Here is a 24,920-nt window from a genome sequence, read left to right on the forward strand (position 1 = left end):
CGTCATCTGCACTGCAACAGAAACATGCAGTACAACTGCAGTCCTGCGATCGTCATGTGAACAGGCCCCGAGTGGGAGAAAAGGAGGGTGGGCCTGTCGATGCCTGGTGCTGAAAGCCTTTAGACACCATCCTCTACCTGGGGATTTCCCTTTGGAGCCTCAACAAAAAGTCACCCCGGTGGGAGTTCCTTGTGAGCGAGGAGGCGGCTTAAAGAGGCGTACATTAAGGTGGAGACGGAGCTAAGGAAACCAGCGCCCACCACAGCAGGACCGCTGATGACGAAACGGAGAAACAGGTTTGAGAAGGTTTTGAGGAAATTCTAGTTAGCCTTGATAGAATCATGAGGTTCTGGGGCTGGGGCGCCACGGCTGAACATCTGCTTGGCATGCACAAACCGGGAAGCCGATGGCAGCCCAAGGGGACGGTCCTGATCTCGATCCAGTAGAGCAGGGGTAGTCAACCTGTGGTCCTCCAGAGGTCCATGGACCACAATTCCCATGAGCCCCTGCCAGCAAATGCTGGCAGGGGCTCATGGGAATTGTAGTCCATGGACCTCTGGAGGACCACAAGTTGACTACCCCTGCAGTAGAAGGCAGCTTCACGTGTTTCTGGCTCAGAGAGAGCATCTGCCTGGGGTGCAGGAGGTCCCAGGTTCAATCCCCGGCATCTCCAGTTCAAAGGGCCAAGCAGGAGGTGACGAGAGAGACCTCTCTCTGCCTCAGTCCCTGCACCATGATTCAAGATTAATGAAGGGGGGTTTCCTGAATGAAGGTTTTAAATTAATCTTAACGTATTTTAAAAATTCGTTGAACATTTATCCGTGATATGAACATATATGGTCATGTTGACCCGCCCCCTGCTCCCCAAATAGCCAATGATGGGCCAGGAGGGGCCGGGGAGGGGTCCTGGGTGGGCGTGTCCCCAGCTCTGCTTCCCCACCCTATTCTGCAGGATCACACTCTGTCTGGGGTTTCTCGAGTGCAAAAAAGTTGAGAAAGGCAGATATAATTGCATTCACAGCATGTTAATGATTATAATAATTATAAAATTTAGAACCAAAGATGGGTTCTGCAGTTCACCCTGCATGCATCCTGCCTAAGACGCAATATGGGGGGAGGGGGTCTCATGCCCCCTGGAATCTGCCATCTGCTGCCTCCTTTCCACACCCACATCTATACTTCAGTTCCTGCAGGAAGTTGCCTGGGGGGTTGGGGTATGGCCAAATCCTGACCAAAGGGAGGGGTGGGGTCACCGCTGTAAAGGAATCCAACCCAGTAAGAACAAGGGGAGATCCTTTCCTGGTCTTATCCTGAAACAAATCTTCACAAATATAAAAATGTCAAACTTATGGCTTATCTCCAAAGGGACACGGTAGAGCTAGAAATGGTTCAGGAGAGGGCAACCAAAAAGAGGGGGTAGATGGGAGCCCCTTCCCTAAGAGGAGGAGTCTGAGACGTTGCAGCTTAGAAAAGACATGACAGAGGTTTATGAAATTCTGCTAAATCTCATGATTCTATCAAGGCTATCAAGGGTGGAGAGGGTGGGCAGAAAATATTCTCCCTCCCCCAACATAGTAGAACTCAAAGACATCCCATGAGGGCTCTTCCGAGGGTCTTCTCAGGGGAAGGCCTCGGCCTCTCTGCCCCTGCTGGGTCTTGGGCTAGTCTTTCCCATCTCCTCCTGCCTGCTCCTGGATAGGCTGAATTTCTGGCTCTCTCAGGGAGCCCCAGCCCCAGCCCCTCCCAACACACCTCAATGTGCCTCCTCCTGGATCGGCCCTCCTTCTATCAAGGTTTGGACAATCAGCTCAGACTGGAAGCAGCTGTTTCTGGTTTGGGGCTGAGGCCATTCCCATCACCTGCTCTCTGGGCCTGAACTGGAGATGCTGCCGGGGATCAGTCCCGGGACCTGCAGGCCAAGCTGATGTTCTGCCTCTGAGTTCCCCCGCTCTGTTTCCCTGGGAGATTTGCCTTCTAGAGGAACGTCCCCTCTTCCCGGCAGGCCTCCTCCCTGAAGAAGATCCCAAAAGACAAAAACAGCAGATGGGAGGTTTGGGTGGGGGCTGCTTGTCTGGTAAGTAACTCGTCCCCACCTTCTTCCTCCCACTCAGCCGCGTCGCATGACTCTGCTTGGCAAAAGAAATGCCAAGCAAGCCGGGGGGCAGGGGGGGAGTCTGTCCCTCCCGCTGATGAGTGGGTGACTGAAGAAGAAGAGCTGGTTCTTATACGCCGCTTTTCTCTACCTGAAGGAGGCTCAAAGCGGCTTCCATTCACCTTCCCTTCCTCTCCCCACAACAGACACCCTGTGAGGGAGGGGAGGCTGAGAGAGCCCTGAAAGAACTGGGACTGGCCCAAGCTCTCCCAGCTGGCTTCATGTGGGCGAGGAATGGGGAATAAAAACTCTGTTCTCCAGATGAGCGGTCCCCAATCTTAAGCACAGGGTAGCCAAAGGGCGGACTACAATTGCCATGAGCCCCTGCTGCTTTGGCCACCCCTGTGTGAGTACACCACGTGGGCCCGCGGTGGGGCGTTCCTGTCCTGGACCATCCGAGGCCGGCAGAGGGAAGAGACGCTGAAGACTGCCACGGGCGCCCCCCCCCCCATCTATCTTTCAACAGGATATGGAGATCAACTCCGGGCCCTCCATCCAAAGCGGCTCCCGAGGCGCACAGTGCCGGCGGCCCGGTGTGCGAGAGGATGGCCTCTAGAGGGCGCCCGAGGGCCTCCCGGAGCCCCGGTCCCCTCGGGCGGCGGTGGAAGTGCCGAAGACTTGCCTCTGGGGCAGGCCGGACCCGGAGCCTCTTCGAGGGGGTCGCGGGGGGGGGGGGGCGGGCGGAGAGTCTCCTCGGGCGGCGGGGAGGTCCCAAGCACAGAGACGGCTATGAACAGGCAGGCGCGCAGAGGGCCTGGCGAGGGAGCTGGACGGGGCGCCCGTGGGCGCAGGGCATGGCCGGAGGCCAAGGAAGCCCCCTGCCCGCCCCCTCGGATCCCAGCCAGAGCTCCCGGGTGGTGGCACCAGCAGCAGCGATCGTGCCGCTTTCTTTCTTTCTTTCTTTCTTTCTTTCTTTCTTTCTTTCTTTCTTTCTTTCTTTCTTTCTTTCTTTCTTTCTTTCTTTCTTTCTTTCACCCCTCGGAAGGCCAGCGTGCGCGGCGTCCCGGGCGTCCCCGCGGGGAGCCTGCCGGGTGGGGCCGAGGCGCGGGGCGCAGCAGGATCCGGAGCGCGGCGCTCAGTTCGCCCGACGGCGGCCCCGGGGAGGAGCTGCAGCGGCTGCGGCCGGCCCGGAGGCGGGGAGAGGAGGAGGAGGAGGAGGAAGACGCGGCCGGCGGGCGGGCGGGCAGCGCTGTGGGGCTGCGCGGAGGGCGCCTGGCGGGGCGGCAGCGGCAGAGGAGGCGCGGCGGAGCCGACCAGGTCAGGATCCCTCCACTCCCGGGCGGGAGGCGCAGGACTTTCCGGGCGCCACAGGAAGTCCCGGCCGGGTGCTGGCAACCGGGGAAGGGGCAGGGTTGCGCTGGGAGGACGAGGGAGCCACCGGGCGGGGCTTCCAGGCCGGCCTGGGCCACCCAGCGGGCTTCCTCGGGAGGCCTCCCATCCATCCAAGGGACTCACCGGGACGGACTCTGCTTGGCTGCCCTGGACCCGAGGCCAGTCAGGGCCAGAGGCAGGCCTCTGCACAACGACCCTGCGCTTCCTGCCTGCGTAGGTGGCGTCCCAGCTGCTTAGCCCCCAAACCCCATGGGGTCCCCAGCTTCGACCACCCAGGGAAACTGGAGTTGGGGGGGGAATGCCCTCGAGATCGACCTGATGAACATCTTGCAGAAGTAGCGGTACTCGTTTATTTAAACGGTCTTAGACCAGAACATCTGGAGCACGGGTCCGAGTCCCCTCCTCTTCTCCCCAGGCAGACCTCGGGGTGACTTTGGGCCAGGCCACCCCGCCCTCTCCGGGCTGCCCCCCTGAGGAGACAGCTCCTACCTGGAAGGGCCCAGGAGAAGGCAGGACCCTTCCTGCGGAGCAGGTGGCCTTTATGGGAAGTGCTGCGGAGTGGCCCTGTGGCCTTTGGGTGTCCTGCCTTGCCCCTGGCCTGGGGTCAGGGCACTCACCCTTAGCCCCTTGCAGGGTTGTTGTTGTGCTGAACAAGCGTTCTCAGAGCCCCCTTCTCCTTTGGGACGGGTGTGCGGGACCCCTGTTGTGGCAGAGCAGCTTGCAGCTGGGGAGGCGTGTTGTGCAGGATCTCTTGGGCCCCGGAGGCTGTGGGAACTGCTGGTGACCTCGCTTGGCACTGTGCTGGGGGGGGGGGAGGGAGTTGGAACCCCTGAGGGTGGAAAATCCCCTCAAGCTTGTGGGTTCTCAAGGCCCACTGCTGCATAGCAACCTAACCAGTCTTCCTCCGGAGGTGGTGGGCTCTTTAGAAATTTTTAAGCAGAGGCTGGAGAGCCATCTGACGGAGAGGCTGATTCTGTAAAAGCTCAAGGGGGTGGCAGGTGACAGTGGAGGAGCTATAGGGTTGGGAGTGTCCTGCATAGTGCAGGGGGTCAGACTAGATGACCCAGGAGGTCCCTTCCAACTCTAGGATTCTAAATTCTGTCTAAACCTCCAGAAGAAGTTCCTGACAGCTAGAGTAGTTCCTCAGTGGAACAGGCTTCCTCGGGAGGTTGTGGGTTCTCCATCTTTGGGAATTTTTAAGCAGAGGCTGGAGAGCCATCTGACGGAGAGGCTGATTCTGGGAAGGCTCAAGGGGGTGGCAGGTGACAGTGGAAGAGCGAGAGGGTTGTGAGTGTCCTGCAGAGTGCAGGGGGTTGGACTAGATGGCCCGGGAGGCCCCTTCCAACTCTGTTATTCTACGGCTGACCCTGCTTAGCTTCCAAGATCTCACAAGGCAGGAGTCTTTCAGAGGAGGTTGGCCATGGCCTGCCTCTGCACAGCAACCCTGGAACTCCCTTGGGGGTCTCGCAGCCAAGAACTGGCCTGGGCCAACCCGGCTTAGATTCTGACCTCTGATGAGATTGGGCTAGCCAGGACTGTCCAGGTCAGGTCAAAAGGTCATCCATCACCAAATCTTGTTGGTCTCTGGGAAGCTGTGGACTCAAATCCAGCTCCTCTGCGACAGATCCTGGAACTCAGGTCAGAGAAAGTCTTGAGAAGGGTTTTATTTCTTCTCTTTCCTCTGTGCTGCCGCTCAGTCAGAAACCCCCCTGCAGATCTGCTGTGTCCCAGTTGGGTGTGGATCCAGAGCAGCTTCGCGCATCCTGGCAGAAACCTGCCTTGGTGTGTGTGTGTGTGGGAGGGGGTTGGACTAGATGACCCAGGAGGGCCCTTCCAACACTAGGGTTCGATGATCCTAGATGCCAATGGGGGTGGGCTGCTCAGCAGTGAGAGTTGGAATCAGCAGCCCAGGAGCCATTTCTCCTTCCCCCCCCCCAGGTGATCTTGTGCTCCTGTCAGGGTGGATCTCGGAGGGAGCATCCTGGCTTGCCGACTGCTGATCAGGAGCGAAGCCGGAAATGTTCCCTTCTTGGCAACTGAGCAACTACCTCTCCTCTGAGCTTCTGCCGGAACAAGAGCCAGCCTGCCAAGGGAGGGTCACGTTCTCTGGGGGCCTCCCTCAGCTCTAGCCAGGACTGAGCCATGCCCCACACACTGTGGGGCAGGGGGGGATGGTGAGGGGGCTACTGTTGCAGCTCAGGAAGGAGGGTGGAGCACCAGTTCTGTAGCATCAGAATAAAGCACTGAGGGGTTTGAAGAATAGAATCCTGGAGTGGGAAGGAGCCATGGAGGCCATCTAGTCCCACCCCCTGCTCAGTGTAGGGTCAGCCTCCAGCATCCAGGAGAAGGATCTGTCCAGCCGCTGCTTGAAGACGGCCAGTGAGGGGGAGCCCCCCACCTCCTGAGGCAGCCCCTTCCACTGCTGAACTAGACTCCTAGAATCCTAGAGTGGGAAGGGGCCATGCAGGCCATCTAGTCCCACCCTCTGCTCAGTGCAGGATCAGCCTCCAGCATCCAGGAGAAGGATCTGTCCAGCCGCTGCTTGAAGACGGCCAGTGAGGGGGAGCTCCCCACCTCCTTAGGCAGCCCCTTCCACTGCTGAACTAGACTCCTAGAATCCTAGAGTGGGAAGGGGCAATGAAGGCCATCTAGTCCCACCCCCTGATCAGGGCAGGATCAGCCTCCAGCATCCAGGAGAAGGATCTGTCCAGCCGCAGCTTGAAGACAGCCAATGAGGGGAGCTCCCCACCTCCTTAGGCAGCCCCTTCCACGGCTGAACTAGACTCCTAGAATCCCAGAGGGGGAAGGGGCCATGCAGGCCATCTAGTCCCACCCCCTGCTCAGTGCAGGATCAGCCTCAAGCATCCAGGAGAAGGATCTGTCCAGCCGCTGCTTGAAGACGGCCAGTGAGGGGGAGCCCCCCACCTCCTTAGGCAGCCCCTTCCACTGCTGAACTAGACTCCTAGAATCCTAGAGTGGGAAGGGGCCATGCAGGCCATCCAGTCCCACCCCCTGCTCAGAGCAGGATCAGCCTCCAGCATCCAGGAGAAGGATCTCTCCAGCCGCTGCTTGAAGACCCCCAGTGAGGGGGAGCTCCCCACCTCCTTAGGCAGCCCCTTCCACTGCTGAACTAGACTCCTAGAATCCTAGAGTGGGAAGGGGCAATGAAGGCCATCTAGTCCCACCCCCTGATCAGGGCAGGATCAGCCTCCAGCATCCAGGAGAAGGATCTGTCCAGCCGCAGCTTGAAGACCCCCAGTGAGGGGGAGCTCCCCACCTCCTTAGGCAGCCCCTTCCACGGCTGAACTATGTGAAAAAAAATTCCTGTTATTATTCTACAAGTAGTTTGAACCCATTCCTGCAGGTCTTCTCCTCTGCTGCCCACATGAACTTTTTCCTGCCCTCCTCCAAGTGACACCTTTTCAGACCCTTCCAGAGAGCCCTTCTGTCCCCTCTCAGCCTCCTCTTCTCCAGGCTGGACCTTCCCTAGTCCCTCAGGCTTTCCTCCTAGGGCTCGGTCGGTCCTCAGGCCCCGGACCCTCCTCGTCGCTCTCCCCTGCCCCCTCTCCCGTTTCCCCGGGTCCTTTTTGAAGTGAAATGAATCAGCCATCAATGTTTGCTGCTCTTTTGTCACTGGGGGGGGGAACCCGTTTACTGTGGTTGAGCCTTCCTTCATGACAGGCGTCCTTTCTGGAGGGAGGGGCTTTGGGGCTTGCTTTCTAAATTTCTGGTTTCACTGCAAATGTTTCTCAGTGTCTTGAGCCAGCAGGAAAGGGTGGGAGGAAATGTGCTAACAGACGAAGAAGCAAACTGAGCGAGCGCGACGTTCCTTCGAGGGGAAACCGCTTCTGTTCTCTCGTTCTCGCCGCGCGACACCAGCCTGGGTCCCCTCTGGAATGAGAAAAACGGGCCGTGCTCGGAACGAAGGGAGCCCCTCCGGATGGGTTCCCCCTGGATCCGAGACGCCGCTCTTGGCAGCCCTGGGACAAAATGGAGGGGCGGCTCCATCCCCCTCCCGCCCCAGGGGAGAAAGACTCTTTGTGCTGGAGAAGGCCAAGCATTCCTCTGCATTCACTTCTTCCCACAGGGAGCCCGGCAGCCTCTCTGCCCCGTCGCCCAAGACTCTTGGCTGCCCCCTGAGGTGCCCGGTCACCCGGCCAGAGAGGGACCGGATGCCAGATGTGCTCAGGCTTTCTGTCCCTGGAAAGACAGGCTCCCTATCTGCTGGGTGGGAGGGATGGTGGCTGGGCCTGCAGAAGGTCCCGGGTTCGATCCCCAGCTGAAAAAGGACCAGGCAGGAGGTGGTGGGAAAGACCTCTGACTGCTGGCCTGTCCAGGCAGTACTCTTGGACCGAGGGTCTGATTTCAGACAGGGCAGCTTCATGCTCCCCCCACCCACCCAGCTGACCCTCCTCTTCCCACCTCTTCACCGAAAGGGTAGTAAAAGCACATGACCCCTTCTGTACATAGCAAAGGCGGCTTTATGGCTACGTGAGAACATGCCCCTCACATGGATTATTGATTAACTGGGTTTTACGCCCCTGCGCTCCTGCAAAAGCCTCAGGGTGGCTAACGATACCCAGAGACCCTGCGTGGCCCTGCAGAGGAACTGGCAGGCCCCTGGGTGAGACGGGAGGCTGGGCTGGAGGGACCCTCCCTGGCCTGACCCAGCAGGGCTCTTCTGAGGGTCTTCTCAGGGGAAGGCCTCGGCCTCTCTGCCCTGTGGCTGGCACTGCAGAGGAACTGGCTGGCCCCTGGGTGAGACGGGAGGCTGGACTGGAGGGACCCTCCCTGGCCTGACCCAGCAGGGCTCTTCTGAGGGTCTTCTCAGGGGAAGGCCTCGGCCTTTCTGCCCTGTGGCTGGCCCTGCAGAGGAACTGGCTAGCCCCTGGGTGAGACGGGAGGCTGGACTGGAGGGACCCTCCCTGGCCTGACCCAGCAGGGCTCTTCTGAGGGTCTTCTCAGGGGAAGGCCTCGGCCTCTCTGCCCTGTGGCTGGCACTGCAGAGGAACTGGCTGGCCCCTGGGTGAGACGGGAGGCTGGGCTGGAGGGACCCTCCCTGGCCTGACCCAGCAGGGCTCTTCTGAGGGTCTTCTCAGGGGAAGGCCTCGGCCTCTCTGCCCTGTGGCTGGCCCTGCAGAGGAACTGGCTGGCCCCCGGGTGAGACGGGAGGCTGGACTGGAGGGACCCTCCCTGGCCTGACCCAGCAGGGCTCTTCTGGGGGTCTTCTCAGGGGAAGGCCTCGGCCTCTCTGCCCTGTGGCTGGCCCTGCAGAGGAACTGGCTGGCCCCTGGGTGAGACGGGAGGCTGGACTGGAGGGACCCTCCCTGGCCTGACACAGCAGGGCTCTTCTGAGGGTCTTCTCAGGGGAAGGCCTCGGCCTCTCTGCCCTGTGGCTGGCCCTGCAGAGGAACTGGCTAGCCCCTGGGTGAGACGGGAGGCTGGACTGGAGGGACCCTCCCTGGCCTGACCCAGCAGGGCTCTTCTGAGGGTCTTCTCAGGGGAAGGCCTCGGCCTCTCTGCCCTGTGGCTGGCCCTGCAGAGGAACTGGCTGGCCCCTGGGTGAGACGGGAGGCTGGACTGGAGGGACCCTCCCTGGCCTGACCCAGCAGGGCTCTTCTGAGGGTCTTCTCAGGGGAAGGCCTCGGCCTCTCTGCCCTGTGGCTGGCCCTGCAGAGGAACTGGCTGGCCCCCGGGTGAGACGGGAGGCTGGACTGGAGGGACCCTCCCTGGCCTGACCCAGCAGGGCTCTTCTGAGGGTCTTCTCAGGGGAAGGCCTCGGCCTCTCTGCCCTGTGGCTGGCCCTGCAGAGGGACTGGCTGGCCCCTGGGTGAGACGGGAGGCTGGACTGGAGGGACCCTCCCTGGCCTGACCCAGCAGGGCTCTTTGGAGGGTCTTAAGGTGGAGATGACCCCAAGAGGTAGTGCCAGAGAGCAGTCTGGGAAGAAGGAGGTTTGAGGGTCCATTATGGGTAGAAACCCGATCCACCCCATGGGGCAGAGTCCCCTGGGAAATTCTCCTACGCTAGTCCCAGTGACACTGGAACACAGGCCCCCACTGGTCTGTGTCTTCCTTCCCTCCCTCCCTTTGAGGGCTCTTTTATGAATCTGGATGAATCGGAGCCTGTTCGTCCGGCCAGAAGGGGAGGGTCTTAGCACAGAGCCTCCTTTCTCCCCACTGTAACTTTGCAAGGGAACCCTCTTGTTGTTTCCTAATGGCTTAATCCTCTCCAGAGGGCAGTTCGGGGTCTGTGGAGCGGCCGGATCCCCTCTCCGGCTCACAGACGTGTCTCCCCTGCTGACTTCGCTGTTGGGATCTGCTTAGGCTTTTGTGCCCGTGAGGCATATTCTTGCAACGAAATGGCCCCGTGATCATGCATGTGTGAATGAGCACAATGGGTTCATATAGGGCAGGGGTCCCCAACGTGTCCATGGGACCCACATCCCTTGCTAACACCTGTCCTGTGGGTGGGCCCAAATGGCCTTTTCCCCAGCAAGGCTTCTGATTGGAGATTTGATTGGTTGTGAAGGTTTCTAAAAACATTTTTGCAGCAGCTACCAAGAGGGCAGAAGGGTCTTCCCTGTGTGACTGAAGGCAGAGCATGGGAGCCATTTTTGACTGGCCACGCCCCCTTCTGTAGCCATTTTGTGGCAGCTGTTGAGTGGATGCACCCGCCGTTCTTTGTCAGAATTCCAAACGTGCAAAATTCCACCTGTGCAAAACAGGCAGGGGAATTGGTCTCATCAGGCAAACAAACACAGCCAAGGAAATAAATTCATTTTGCTGCTCTGCTCCTTGGCAAAAAGGAGCCAGAGGCCTGGCCGTTGCCAAACCTTGGAGGTGCACCGGCTCGGTGCCAGGTGGTGTTGGCTTGCCAGGAGGGCCCTGGGCTTGGGGGTGTTTCTGGTGAGCCCCCCTTGACCCTTTGCCGGCAGTGCCAGCTTGAGATTTCTGTGGCAGTGTAGTTCCACGGTGGAAGGAAGGGCTGGAAGGGCCTCTCTCGACTGTCCACCTGCTCCTGTCTTTGTGGCTCGCTGCTGCCCCTGGAGAATCCGAGCCCCGTGGCCTCTGCAGTGCTGGTGGAGTGGACTGGGGCTTCCCTCTGCTCGCTCCGTGGCCCTCCAGCTACTTGCCCTGTTAACTCTGTGGCTCGTGGACATCTGGAGAGCCACTGTTTGGCAACTCCTGCTCTAGTGTCTTGTACCCCCACTGAAGCCCTGCTCCTTCCCAACCCCCCTCCCTATTCAGGCTGCACCCCCAAAATCTCCAGGTATTTCCCAACCTGGAGCTGGCCACCATATTCTCTTTCTCTCTCCAAGGGTCTGATGTGGGCTGGGCAGAAGCATCCACCCCTGATATGACCAAAATGTCTTGTTTGTTCATTCCTTTGTTCGTTTGCTCTCTCTCTCTCTCTCTCTTTCTCTCCCTCCCTCTCCTGCAGACAAACCCAGAGGCAGACTGGGGCAGCCCCCAGAGTGCATCCATCCCTTGGGGTCAGCGGAGAGGACAGAACAATGTTTTAAGGTTTCTGCTCAGGCATCTCCTCCCCTGTCCCCCTCCTCCTCTAAGGGAGCAAGCCCCCTTCCAGCCACCTTAACCCCTCCGTGCCCCCTTCCCCCCCAGCACAGTGCAAAGAATTCCCTCTTTCTCTCTCTCTTGGTGGTTGGTGTTTCTTGGCTGGCCCCGTTTCTGCTTGGCACAGGGCCTGCGTCTGAGTTCCCAGCAGTAAATTTCCACCCAGGAAGACTAACCCCACACGTTACCTTTCTAGAGTTTCCCGGCTTTGCTTCTAATCTGGAGAAGAGTCCGGCCTAGACAAGACCCCCCCCCCCCCCAAGTGGGGTCAGGGAGATTCGCTTGCATCTCGGATTGATGTAGTTACGTTGACTGTGTTTACATTTAAGAAAAAGAGAGGGATTTTGCAGTGGGTCCGAGGGGGGCCAGGACCCCAGGGAGGCCCACCAGCTCTTTATAGCCACCCAGCCTGGTGTCCCAAGAGTCAAAACTGAGCCAGCCCCCCCACAACCAACCCCAGCCCATATGCCGAAGCAAACGGTGGATCTTCCTTGCAGTTCCCTTTTCACTGGCTGGTTCTGGGGCACGGTGGGCAATCTCGCGCTGGCTTGGATCCTGCCTCAGACCTCAAACGTGGTCCTTGACAGATCGACAGTATTATTTCCCAATACTTGGAGATGTGGGGGGTGGAGCTTAAGATGGGGCTGGGGAGGGGCCCCATGGGTCACGATGCTACAGGGTCCGCAGAGGGAGTTCTCCAGCCCCTCCCTGGAGGTTGGGAATCCTAGTTGAATGCTGCATAGAAACTGCCCCCCCCCACCCATTGAGGAGTGAGGTGGAGGGGGCAGATGTTTCTACATGCTCCCCAAACCTCCAGGGATTTCCCAATCCTGAGTTGGCAACCTCCTTGCGTTCTCGTCTTCCCTTTGAAAAGGATGAAGTTTCTAGTCCTGTTTGATTCAGAGGCAGGCCTGCTTTCTGTTGTTCTAGCCAATGAGAGCAGCCGTAGCGATGATTGACACCTCGGGGAAATGGGGACAACCAGCCACACGCGGGCGAAGGGAAGCCGACTTTTCCTCCTGTCAATCAGGGCTGCCTTGCAAGCTGCCTGCAAGGAAAGGGGGCCGGGGATCCCAGGGGAAGGGGCCTTTCTGCTGCCCCCTCACCCTCTTCTAGGAGCAGAGTCGAAGCCGTCCTGGAGCCAGACCGTTTTGATGGGGGGCGGGCCAGGAGGGGCAAGCGCACTGTTATGGAGCAGCTACGATGTAGGCTGGGTGAAGTCTCCCCCAGGGATCATGCTCCAAAGAAGGTCAAACGGTAATCCATGTCTGCAACCAAAAAGCCCCCGGTTTTATCCACGCGTGACGGGCAGATTATCGTAAAATGCACAGAGAAGCCAGGTTTTAATAGCCAGCTTTTCACTGCTCGGAGAAGCTCCAAAGCTGCTTACAAACACTTTCCCCTTCCTCCCCCTGCGAGGTAGGTGGGACTGAGAGGGCTCTAAGGGAACTGCTCTGTGAGGACGGCCCCAAGACGACTGTGACTGGCCTAAGGGCACCCAGCTGGCTGCACGTGGAGGAGGAGTGGGGAATCCAACCTGTAGTCAGAAGAACAACGTTTGGGTCCAAGTACCTTTGAGACTCACCACCTTTTATGCAAGGTATATGAGCTTTCGTGTGCATGCAGACTTCCCCAGACACATGGGAAGTCACCCGTCCAGGCTCCCAGGCAGAGGGTTGGGAGTAAAGGAGCCGTCAGCATCACGAACAGGTAGTCTGGAGGTAGTCCTCCTCTGGGTTGTTTAAAGCAGGGGTAGTCAACCTGTGGTCCTCCAGATGTCCATGGACTACAATTCCCATGAGCCCCTGCCAGCGAATGCTGGCAGGGGCTCATGGGAATTGTAGTCCATGGACATCTGGAGGACCACAGGTTGACTGCCCCTGCTTTAAAGCCTCCAAGAGCCAGCGGCAGGGAGCTCCTCCTGAAGCGTGCCAGAGGGGCTCATGCTTCTATCCCGGCCTTTTCCAGGGGCAGAAGGTGCCAGGAAAGATCCTTCTCTCCTGGACAGCCAGCGTGGCGTAGTGGTTAAGGGCGGCAGCCTCTAATCTGGAGAACCGGGTTTGATTCCCCACTTTTCCTCCACGTGCAGACGGCTGGGTGACCTTGGCCTAACACAGTTCCCTTAGAGCTGTTCTCACAGAGCAGTTCTCTCCGAGCTCTCCCAGGCCCACCTACTTCCCAGGGGGTCTGTTGTGGAGAGAAGAAGGGAAAGGTGTTTGAAGCAGCCTTGGGGCTCCTTCTGGTAGTGAAAAGTGCGGTTAAAAATCAGCTCCTCTCCTTTCCTCCTCCTCTTTCTCCTTCGCATGGCCAGTACTGTCCAGAACAGGACGGACTCTGCAAAAAGCAGATGTCTAGAACGGGCATGTGAGGCTGGGGCCGTGGGCAGAAGCAGGGTTTTTTGTGGGTGGGGGTGGGGGTGTGGGGATGGCACACCTGAGTCAGGATCAGAGCCACGGGGCAGGTGGGCCTCTGGGGCTGCCAGCTGGGAGGGCTCCTGGTGGAGACCAACAATAGAGCAGGTCACTCCTGGCCCTCCCTGAGTCCTCGTATCGTCCCTTGTCCAGTGGGCACTGCTGCGTCCGTAGTTCTGCGAGGACCGAGTTTGAGATTCACGGCAGGATCGTAAGCCTGCCCTGTAACTGAGCCGTGCATGGCTAGATCCCTTCTGTGGATCCAGTTAGTTTAAGGCTAAACTGACCAATACTGTGCGCTGTCAGGAAGATCTCTAGTGGGGCTGTGGTTGGCTGTGGGTTTCTTCCGTTCCATTTTGGTTCTTGGAGCTGAAATGAACTCCCGGGGTCCTGGTTTTCGGACCCACATGGATCTAGCAGGCACGAGGTACCGATTTGCTTTAGGATGCTTAGGGCTGATCCTGCGTTGAGCAGGGGGTTTGACTAGATGGCCTCCATCTCTATGATTCTATGATTCTATGATTCTATGATTCTATGATTCTATGATTCTATACAACGATACAGGCTAGATATCAGGAAAAAAATTTCACAGTCAGAGTAGTTCAGCAGTGGAATAGGCTGCCTAAGGAGGTGGGGAGCTCCCCCTCACTGGCAGTCTTCAAGCAAAGGTTGGAGACACACTTTTCTTGGATGCTTTAGGATGCTTAGGGCTGATCCTGCGTTGAGCAGGGGGTTGGACTAGATGGCCTCTATGGCCCCTTCCCACTCTGTGATTCTAGGATTCTGTGATTCTATTATTCTATTCCTGCCCTTTTGGGGCTTCCATGATCTGGAGTGGCTCTCAAGGCCTCCTGCCCTGGCCAAGCCACTCAGAAAGCCAAAGGCACACGAGCACAGGAAGAACGGAGACCCTTGCCCTCCTCCGGACTATTCCCCCCCCCCCCGTTTTCTCTCCTCTCCCACGCTTCCTGCCACAGTGACAGGTCACGACCTGTGACTGGTCACGTCAGAAATTGCAGCCCTTGCAAAGAGTCATCCAAGTAACTCCTAAAAACGCCTCCTTCATTTTCTGCAAATATTACGGGGGCAGGTTGCAGGATTCCACCCTGAGAGCCTCTGCCGTCCTTCTCTCCTTGCCGGACTTTAGAATGAGCAGGCAGCCAGCGAGGTCTGAGTGGAGCCAGTCCAGCAGCAGGACTTTCTTCCTTCCTTCCTTCCTTCCTTCCTTCCTTCCTTCCTTCCTTCCTTCCTTCCTTCCTTCCTTCCTTCCTTCCTTCCTTCCTTCCTTCCTTCCTTCCTTCCTTCCTTCCTTCCTTCCTTCCTTCCTTCCTTCCTTCCTTCCTTCCCTCCCTTCTCATGGCAGCTAACAACAATAAAACATACAATAAAAGCAGTTCAATCCAATACAAAGCCATGACCTCTCCAAACCTAACCTCACCCCAGTCTGCAAGATCCATGAAGTCCGGAGGGTGGGGGTGGGGTGGGGTAGGTGATGCTACAGGTGAGAGACTCCCCTTCACCCCAGAGGAGGGCAGATCTTCTGTCCGCCCATCCCAACCAAGTGCCTGGCAGAAGAGCCCCCGTGGAACTGAGTGGGCTCAGGGTGGGCCCTCGGTGCTTTTGAATCCAGGAAATCCAAGAGTGGCAGAAACAGAGGCTTATCTCTTTGGGACGGAAGTCTTCTCCCTTTCTGTGAGGCAGCCGTGCAAAGAATGAGGAAGGGCACAGTGTTGTGTAAGATGTAGGGTCCACCCCCGTCCCGGGCTTCAGTTAAATGGTGATATTTTTTGTGCAGGGATGTATAAATAGATGCAGACAATGTTCTATCTCTGTCCCTTCTCGGCTGTATTTATATCTGTGGATTAAGGGTGGATCTTAATGGCTGTCAGGATTTTCTGGCAGTAAACCTTGTTTGCATCTGCAAAAGGAAGCTCCTTCCTCCTTTAGGTTTCAGAAGAGGAGGAATTCCCCACCTCCGGTTTATTTTAGTTATTTACTTCCTTTGTTTATATAGACTCATAGAATCCTAGAGTTGGAAGGGCCCACAGAGGCTGTCTAGTCCAACCCCCGCTCCATGCGGGATGAGTTCCATTCGGACCCAGCGTGGCCAGCATTATTCTCCCCCTCTCCGGGTTATCCTCACAACAACAGCACTGTGAGGTAGGTTCAGCCAAGAGCGTGTGACTAGGCCAAGGTCACTCAGCAAGCCTCCCTTGATTTGAACCTGGCTTCCGCCAGATCCTAGTCCAACCCTTTACTTACTACACCGTGATGGCTCCCCAGAGCTCTGATGTGCTGATTACACTTCCTGGGGGGAAGGAGGAAAGCCCACGAGCAGAGACTCATGCAGAGCTGTGACAGGCAGCCTCTCCGGAGGGCCAGCAATCCTACTGCCTCTCTGCATCCAGAAATTTTGGAGGAACGGGTCACAACTCAGGAGAGCGGTGGGGCAGAATGTCTTCTCCTGCAGGGGCTGGTTGGGCACAGGAAATGCAAGAGGGCGTCCCCTCCGGATGGGTGCTTGGGGTTCGTTTTTGCAGCCCTTCCTGGTGGATTTGTGCCCCCGCTCATTGAGGAGAACGGAAGGGCAGTCCCTCGGGTTATTGCTCAACGCCAGCCCCTCTGCACCTTCCCCTCGCTGGACTCTCCCCCCTCCTGAGAGAGTCACTTTCTTCTTCTTTTGGCAAATGATTACAAGGGGGCCACAGAGCAGTTGGCTGCAGACGCTCTGCTCTTCCTGCCGAGAGCTCATCGAGTTGCAAAACAGCCTCTGCATGACTTTTTTTTTTTATATTCTCTCCCTCAAGTTCCTCATCTGTGGTTTCGGCAGACGGAAAGGTCCTGTGAGTAGAACCTCCCCTGCGACGCAGGTCTGAAGCCTTGGGCCGAGAGGACATGGGGGGGCCTGCTCCGTGGAGCCGCTGCACAGCCCGGAGGCGAAGCTGAAAGGTGAGCAGCCTTCCTGGCCTGACCTCTCTCCTGTGTTTGGGTCTGGTTTGGCGGGGGGTGAAGGTGGAGAAGAGCAGGCCGTTGAGGGCCCCTTATCCTGATGGCCAGTCAACATTCGAACCCTGGACAGGGGTAAAAAGCACAGAAGCAGCTGAGGTGGGGCAGCTTTTGCAGCTTGATTTAGCATCACCGAATCATAGAGTTGGAAGGGGCTACAAAGGCCATCTAGTCCAACCCCCTGCTCAATGCAGGATCAGCTTTGGAGGAGGGGAGGAGGAGGGGCTGGTTTTTCTACCCCTTCCAATTGCTTTCCCTTCCTCTCCCCACAACAGACACCTTGTGAGGGAGGTGGGGCTGAGAGAGCTCAGAGAAAACTGTGACTGGTCCAAGGTTGGGGCTGCCGAGTCAGAGCTGACTTTTGGGGACTCCTAGAGGAACAGAATTGGTTTGCTGTTGACCTCCCTCTGCAGAGCTACCCTGGACTTCCTTGGGGCCTCCCATCCAAGCACTCAACCAGGACTCACCCGCTTAGCTTCTAAGTCCTGATGAGACAGGCTAGCCGAGGCCGTCCAGGCTGTGCAAAAGAAGTGGTTTGCCGTGGCCGGCCTCTGAGTAGCAACCCCAGATTTCCATGGTGGTCTCTCAGCCAGGTACTACTTAGGGCTAGTCCTGTTTAGTTGTCCACATCTGGCAAGATGGGATTAGCCCGGACTGATCTTCTGGTTCTGTGAAGGCTCAAGGGGGTGGCCGGTGACAGTGGGTGAGCGAGAGGGTTGGGAGTGTCCTGTACAGTGCAGGGGGTTGGACTAAATGACCCAGGAGGTCCCTTCCAACTCTAGGGTTCTACGATTCTAATCCTCCTGAAACGTCTCTCAATCCTCGCTGAGATTCTAGTGTTCCTTTTGGGCTCTTACTTTGCCTGTGCACTGCGGTCTGTTTTGAGCCCTCCTGGCCCATGGGGGGTCTGGGAATCTCCCTTGAGGTTGTCAGCCATGAATCCTAAGGAGGATAGATGTGACTTCAGCTAAGCCTGAATTCCTTTCAGAATGTCTTCTCGGGATACTCAGTTTGTTGCCGTTGATGGTTCTTCTAAAGGTGGCTCAATAGCGGGCGACTCTCTTTGGTGAGATTGCAGTTGTGTGTTTGTGCCATGGGTGTGTTGTCAGTGGCAGTGGCTGGACAGTTCTTTCTCCTGGATGCTGGAGGCTGATCCTGCCCTGAGCAGGGGGTGGGACTAGATGGCCTCCATGGCCCCTTCCCACTCTATGGTTTATTTATTTAATGTACTATTTAGGGATTTTAATATTTCTCCCTCATGACTAGTGACCTCAGGGTGTTTCACAACAATATTATCTCGCTGTTCTTTCTCTCTGTCTCCTTCTGGGCTGCTCAGGACATTGGGCTGATCTCTGCAGCGGAGTCACAGTGGCCCCCTCTCAGCTCATATTAATTTGGGGGTCTCTGGGCGTTGGGGGGGGCTAGATCGCCTGGGTCTCTTTGGTAGGTCTTACTCTTGGAATTTCTCTCCTCGTATACAAGGATTGTTGGGGTTTGCTGACGGGAGAGCAGCATGTGACTTGAAATGGCCATTGTTCTTGTGTGTGTTCTTTGCCGGGAGTGATTTATAGTTTTATTGTGTCGGCTTGTGTCTTTACCTGAACTTGGGTCCCAAATTGGTGGCAGAAGGATAGGCTGATAATACTTGGGACTGGAGGAGTGACCCGTGAGCCCCGAAGGCTCCTCCCCGCTTCCTCCGTCTAAGGTGCTCCTGGACTCTGGCCCTCTTCTGCTCTTGTGCAGACTCACCCGGCTGCCCATCTGGATTTACCTGCATGGGAAGCGGCACATTGAGCCACAAAAGGGTCATCCAGCCACCTTGGGATAGAAGGACAGATGGAGTCATATTCTTGCTGCATCTGAAGAAGTGAGCCGGGACTCCCAAAAGCTCTTCCCCGGCCGCACATTTTGTTAACCTTGAAGGTTCTTCTGGACTCTGGCTCTTTTCTGCTGCTGGGGACAGACTCACACGGTTGCCCCTCTCAATCCGTCTCCCTGGAAGGCACCACATTTAGCCGTTCAGATTGGGAATCCGTCCGACGTGTGATATAAGGACAGACTCTCCTTCTAGCTCTATCTGAGGAAGTGAGCGGGGACTCACGACAGCGCCTCCCTTGGCCCCGATTCTGTTTGTCTGGGAGCTGCTGCTGGACTCTGGCTCTTTTCTACAAATACTTGGAATGCCTCTGGTGGCTGAGGATATCTGCCAGTTCTGGGTTGGGAGATTCCTGCAAATTTGGGGGTGAGGTCTGGAGAAAGGCAGGGCTTGGGGAGGGAGTGGGCAGGGCCCTCGAGGCCCCCCTCCAAATCAGCCCTTTCCTCCAGGGGAATGGTTTTTCTCATCTGGAGATCAGCTGTGACATTGGGGGTCTCCACGCCCCATCTGGAGGAGGGTGATCCTTGGGCAGCACCGGAATCCACAAGAATGAGGGGTGTTGTGGCTTTGTTTGCCAAATACCTGGAGATTGTTTTGGGTCGGTGGAGCCTGAGGAAGGTGAGGGTTGGGTAGGGAAGGGAATTCATTGGGGCATAACTCTCTCAAGTCCGCCTTCCAAAGTGTCCATTTTCTCAGGGAGAGCTGTCCTCACTCACCTGGGTATCAGGTGTGACAGCAGAGGAGCTCTCACCACCCCCTGGAGTTGTTTTTTTAACAATTCCCTGCTTTTCACCCACTGAAAGCGTCTCAAAGCGGTTTCCAGTGGCCTTCCTGTCCTCTCCCCACAACAAACACCCTGTGAGGGAGGTGGGTCTGGGAGAGCTCAGAGAGAACTGCTCTGTGAGAACGGCTCTATCAGGACTGTGACCAGCCTAAGATCACCCAGCTGGCTCCATGTGGAGAAGGAGTGGGGAATCAAACCTGCCCTTGTTCAGGCTGCCGTTGCTGTCCAGGGAGACACCTCCAGCCTGTTGCCCTGGTCGTAACCGTGACTAATTTCAGGATGACAAGAAGGTGACGCTTCCAGCGTTCTTGCTGTGCTGACCCTGCTGCTGCCTCTTGAGACGCTTGTTTCGAAATTGTGGAAGTCACTCGGGGAGCGGAGGAGAGGACTTTGGAGTGGGACGCTGGGTCCCAACGTGAGTCATTCCCAGGGCGGGGTGGGGGAGGCTCGAAATGGGGCAGGGAGAGGCTGACTTCCCCTCTGGTCTCCCCTCTGGTCTTGCACAAAAGCTTTACGAGTTTGGATAAAGGACATCAGCATAGATTAGTCACTACTGTTCTGACCTTTGAGCTGGAAAACCGTCCCCCCCCGCCCCCGCCCCCCCCCCGGCTTCTCGTGGTAATTTGGCTACTCACGTGTCATTTTTCTATGCTCTCAAGTTGCAGCTGCTAGCGCCCTCTCTGGCCCAGGCCACAGGGATCCATGCGACGGTCACCTCCGGGCTAGATTTCTGCAACCCACTCTACGTGGGCCTCCCCCTGACCTTGGCCCGGAAACTGCAACTGGTCCAAAATGCTGCAGCTCAGGTCCTCACGAGAACGTCCTGGAGGGCCCCTGCGAGAGCCCTCTTCTTAGGCGACCAGCTGTGTCCTGCATCAAGTTCAAGGTTCTGGTTTTGACCTTCAAGGACGTATGTGGTCTGGGCCTGGCATACCTGCGGGCCCACCTGTCAGGCGATACCCTCCGAAGAGTGCTTCCCTCAGCCAACACAAACCGGTTGGTGAGCCCCGGCCCTAGGGAAGCCTGTCTAGCCTCAACCAGGGCCAAGGCCTTTTCGGTCCTGGCCCTGACCTGGTGGAATGAGCTCCCGGAAGATCTGCAGGCCGTTCAGGAACTTCCTCAGTTTCACAGGGGTGTCAAAATGGAGCTCTTCCGCCAGGCTTTTGCTTGGGGCCGGTGAACGGTGGAAACTGACCTCATCTTATGGGACCCTCCCTAAAGGAGCCCACCCCCTGAACGGGAGATGGGGAGGCAGAAACAAAGACCCACAGCTGGGGTTATTATGGAATTTTTAAACTGTTTTTAACTGGTCTTCTAATTGTAATTCTGTATGTGGCTGTGAACTGCCCTGAGTCAGCCATCCCGAAAGGGGGCGGTCTATCAATTTGATAATGACATTTAAAAAATAGAAATAAATAAACTGACTGAAGGTGCTCCCATGGGGGGGCTTTCAAGGCAAGAAACAGGAGAGGTGGTTTCCCCTTGCCTGCCTCTGCATAGCAACCGTGGTGGTCTCCCAACCAAATACAAGCCGAGGCTGACCCTCCTTCGCTTCAATTGAGATCAGGCCAGCCTGGGCCATCCAGGTCAGCTCCAGAGACATTCAGAGGTCACTGGCACTGCCTACCTCTGGACTTCCAATCTTGCTTGCTTCTGGGATTTGCTGAGATTGGCAAAGTCTGAGCCCTCGGAGACAGGGAGAAACCCCTACAGAGGTGGTTGGTCATTACTTACCTCTGCATAGCAACCCTGGGCTTTCTTGGTGGTCTTCCCTCCAAGGACTAACCAGGCCTGGATTTTGTCTGGAATTCCTCACCTCAGAACAGCCTTCCTCAACGTTCTTCAGGCTTTGAGAAACCCCAGAAGTGGCCTGATCCTGCAGAATAAGACTGGGAAGCAGAGCTGGGGCCAGGGCCCACCCGGGGCCCCTCCCCTTCTCATTTCTTCCATGCCCATCATTGGCCATTTGGGGTGGGTGGGTCATCAGACAAAATGTAAAAATTTAATTAACTCCCACCCATTCAGGAAACCCTTCCAGGGCCATCAAGAAACCCCAGGGCTTCACAAAACCCTGGTTGAGAAAACCTGTCATAAAATCACAGAGATGGAAGGGGCCTCCAGGGTCATCTAGTCCAGCCCCCTGCGGAATGCAGTAAATTCACAACTACCTGCCCACCCACAGTGACCCCTATTTCATGCCCAGATAATGCCCCCCGCCCATGATCCCTGGCCAGTCTGGCCTGGAAGAAATTTGCTTCCCGATCCCGAAGTGGTGATTGGCCAGATTTTCTGACTTAAAGATAATATTTGAAAATATCACCACATCTTTTAGTCCAACGGAAAAGAGACGGGGGATATTGCGTGGCAGACATGCAAATTTGTGCAAGAGGTCAGAGTGACAAAATTTCCTGCTGTTGAGTCAGTTCACTCCACTTCTTCCATTAAGCCCAAAGCCCGTTCTAACTCTGCTCTTGACTTTTAAAATGGGCTTTCTACCTACTCAGGTTCCCCACCGCTGCTTCAGCCGTGACTCAGTGGTAGAGCCTCAGGTAAGCAGAAGGTCCCCAGTTCAAACCCTGGCATCTCCGGTTAAAGGACCAGGCAGACGGTCCGTTAACTGGAGATGCCGGGGGTTGAACTGGGGACCTTCTGCTTACCGGGTTCAGTAGAAGGCAGCTTCACGTGTCTGTCTAATGCCAGAGTGGCTGGCCACGGGCCCCTAGAAGGTCCACGGCAGGACTGCAAAGGTCAAAGCCTTCCCCTATCACTGCCCCTCCCAAACTGGCCCTTTGAGGTATTTAAGAAGAAGAAGAAGAAGAAGAGTTGGTTCTTATATGCTGCTTTTCCCTACCTGAAGGAGGCTCAAAGCGGCTTACAATCACCTTCCCATACCTCTCCCCACAACAGGCACCCTGTGAGGTGGATGAGGCTGAGAGAGCCCTGATATCACTACCCGGTCAGAACAGTTTTATCAATGCCGTGGCGAGCCCAAGGTCACCCAGCTGGTTGCATGTGGGGGAGCGCAGAATCGAACCCGGCATGCCAGATTAGAAGTCCGCACTTCTAACCAGACGTCCATTGAAATGCAGACGTCCATTGAAAAGCTATCGATGGACTTATGCTGCATGAATCTGTCTTCTTTTATAGCCATGTCAGCCAATAGCTGTCACCACCGAGATGTCACAGAGCTGAAAGAGGGCCTAAAGATGTAAGAGGAGTTCTGTTGAATCAGGCCAGTGGCCTATCCAGTCCAGCCATCAGGAGGTCCACCAGCGGGGCCCGAACTCTGGGAGCCCCCCCACTGTGCACCCCCCCAAGCGCCAAAGTGACAAAGCATCCTTGCCCCAGACATAAGAGGAGCCCTGTTGGGTCAGGCCAATAGGCCATTTAGTCCAACACTCTGGGCCCCACAGGGGCTGAAGCCCAGGGGCCATCAGGAGGTCCACCAGTGGGGCCAGAAGCCCTCCCACTCTGCCCCCCCCCCAAGCACTAAGGAGACAGAGCATCCCTGCTCCAGACATAAGAACGACCATATTGGGCCAAAGACCCATCCAGACCCACCCTCTGTGTCACACAGTTCTAGTATTTTCAACCAACCTTAGTCCAAAATTCTAAAAAGCATTAAAAAAAACAAAGCACGGCACACATGAAAGGTTGAAGTGAGAACACAACAAAGCTGATCAGCTGCGGACTAAAGAGGAACTGAACCTCAAGGACAGCTGGCTTCACGCTAAGTGGAGTGTGAAATGAGACCCAGGTCCCTGGGAGGGGTGATCTTGAGGACCTTCCGGGGCTCCCTGTAAATGTTTCTCAAGGGATGAGAGAAAGACAGGATTCGGTTTATGGAAGTAGAAAAGTGCAAGAAGCTAGACAGGAGAGGAGAGCCGTTTGCGTCTACGCTGGTTTCCCCCAACTTGCTCCGGACTTCATGGCAGCCCGATGAATTAAAATCTTCCCCCACGTTCTGTTGTTAACTGCCCTTCTGTGGACCCCTGGGAGTAATTAATTCTGCAGTGGTATCTGCTGTTTATGCTGCGCTCCCTCCAAGACTGTGCGGTGTGGCTAATAATCTGGGGTGCCAACACCTGGTGGCGTCTGGAGATCTCCTGGGGTTACGATTGACCTGCAGGTGACAGAAATCGATCCCACCCAAAATGAAGGCCGGGGGAGGAGGATGAACGTCACCCAGATATTGAAAAGAGCCGGAAGATTAAAGAAATCCAACTTAAATAATGCTGTATCTTGTTATACAACAAATATGTTATCAAATATAGGAAAAGATAAATATAAATAAATTAAATAAATTAATTAAAAACACTAATAACGTCAAATAATAAAACCACTCAATTGTATCATAGAATCATAGAATCCTAGAGTGGGAAGGGGCCATAGAGGCCATCTAGTCCAACCCCCTGCTCAACGCAGGATCAGCCCTAAGCATCCTAAAGCATCCAAGAAAAGTGTGTATCCAGCTTTGCTTGAAGACGGCCAGTATCAAATGTACACCTAATACAACCTTGATTCTACACATTTCGGGCCAACAACCTTTTTCTGATGTCAAGCAGCAGAATTACACAACGGCTTCAGACACTGCAGTAAAACTGGACCAAGTCTAAAAACTGGACCAAGCTGAAATTGTTATGAGTTCAAGTAATATAGCTAGACCTACTTATCCCCCCTCCTCCATTCTCCTATCCCCCCCCCCAATTCCGGGGTTGTTTTTATTTGGGAACTGAGAGACAGCATCTGATATTTTGAGAGCCAGCTTGGTGCAGTCATGGTTAACAGTGTCAGCTCCTAATCTGGTGAGCCAGGTTTGATTCCCCACTGCTCCACATGCAGCCTTGGGCCACATGCAGCCTTGGGCTAGTCACCGTTCTCTTAAAGCTGTTCTCACACAGCAGTTCTTTCAGAGCTCTCTTAGCGTTGCCTACCTCACAGGGAGAGGACTCCTTCGGGCAGGGTATAAAAACCAACTCTTGTTCTTTTTCTTCTAAATTTTAAATTTTGATTGTCAATGTGTAATGTTTGTTTTAAAGTATTTTGTCATCTTATTGTTAACCTGTTTTACACCGAATTTGGCAGTGGTCAATGTACACCAGGAGTAGTCAAACTGCGGCCCTCCAGATGTCCATGGACTACAATTCCCAGAAGCCCCTGCCAGCGTTTGCTGGCAGGGGCTCCTGGGAATTGTAGTCCATGGACATCTGGAGGGCCGCAGTTTGGGCACCCCTGATGTACACTGTCCTGAGATGTCTTGGTCGAGAGGGAGCGGTATATAAGTCAAAATATATAAAAATAAAAATCAGTTATGATTGATCCCTGTGACGCATGCAGAGATGTCATTCCAGAGGCCTCATAAACTTCCCGCTACTACAGAACGGTGGTTCCCTCCTGCATCGGCCCTACGTTTGCTCTGTCTCCTTGGTGCTTGGGGGGTCAGAGTGAGGGGTCTTCTGGAGTTCTGGCCCTGTGGGTGCTTGGGGGGCCACAGCAGGAGGGCTGCCTGATCCAACATGACTTCTCTCATGTTGTTATGTGGATATGCCTGAACAAGAGCCATTCCTTGCCTCAGACGCCCTATGGCCAGCCCCGGGGGTCACTCAGGCCAGTCTCCGTGGAGTCCCCCCTCCATGGACAGCATCGGCTCCCCACAGGGCAAAGCAGAGGGCCAGAGGAGGACAGAGGCTCCGCAGGCCCATCCGGCGCCACATCTGAGGACGTGATGCCGTCATGAGTTGCAGAGCAGGGGAGGGGGCCACAGGCTGTGCTGAAAGGAGTGAC

General features: G+C 56.1%; 1 protein-coding gene across 1 annotated transcript in view; it reads left to right on the forward strand.

Annotated features, from left to right (window-relative positions):
• Positions 1–3,306: 3,306 nt before the first annotated feature.
• Positions 3,307–24,920, forward strand: part of ARAP1 (ArfGAP with RhoGAP domain, ankyrin repeat and PH domain 1) — a 123,023-nt gene continuing 101,409 nt past the window's right edge. The window contains exons 1-2 of the mRNA XM_077344153.1: positions 3,307–3,409; positions 16,278–16,419. The gene's annotated coding sequence lies outside the window, so the exon portion shown is untranslated. The remainder of the gene's footprint in view (positions 3,410–16,277; positions 16,420–24,920) is intronic.

Source organism: Paroedura picta, chromosome 6, assembly GCF_049243985.1.
Source record: "Paroedura picta isolate Pp20150507F chromosome 6, Ppicta_v3.0, whole genome shotgun sequence".
Classification (NCBI taxonomy): Eukaryota; Metazoa; Chordata; class Lepidosauria; order Squamata; family Gekkonidae; genus Paroedura; species Paroedura picta.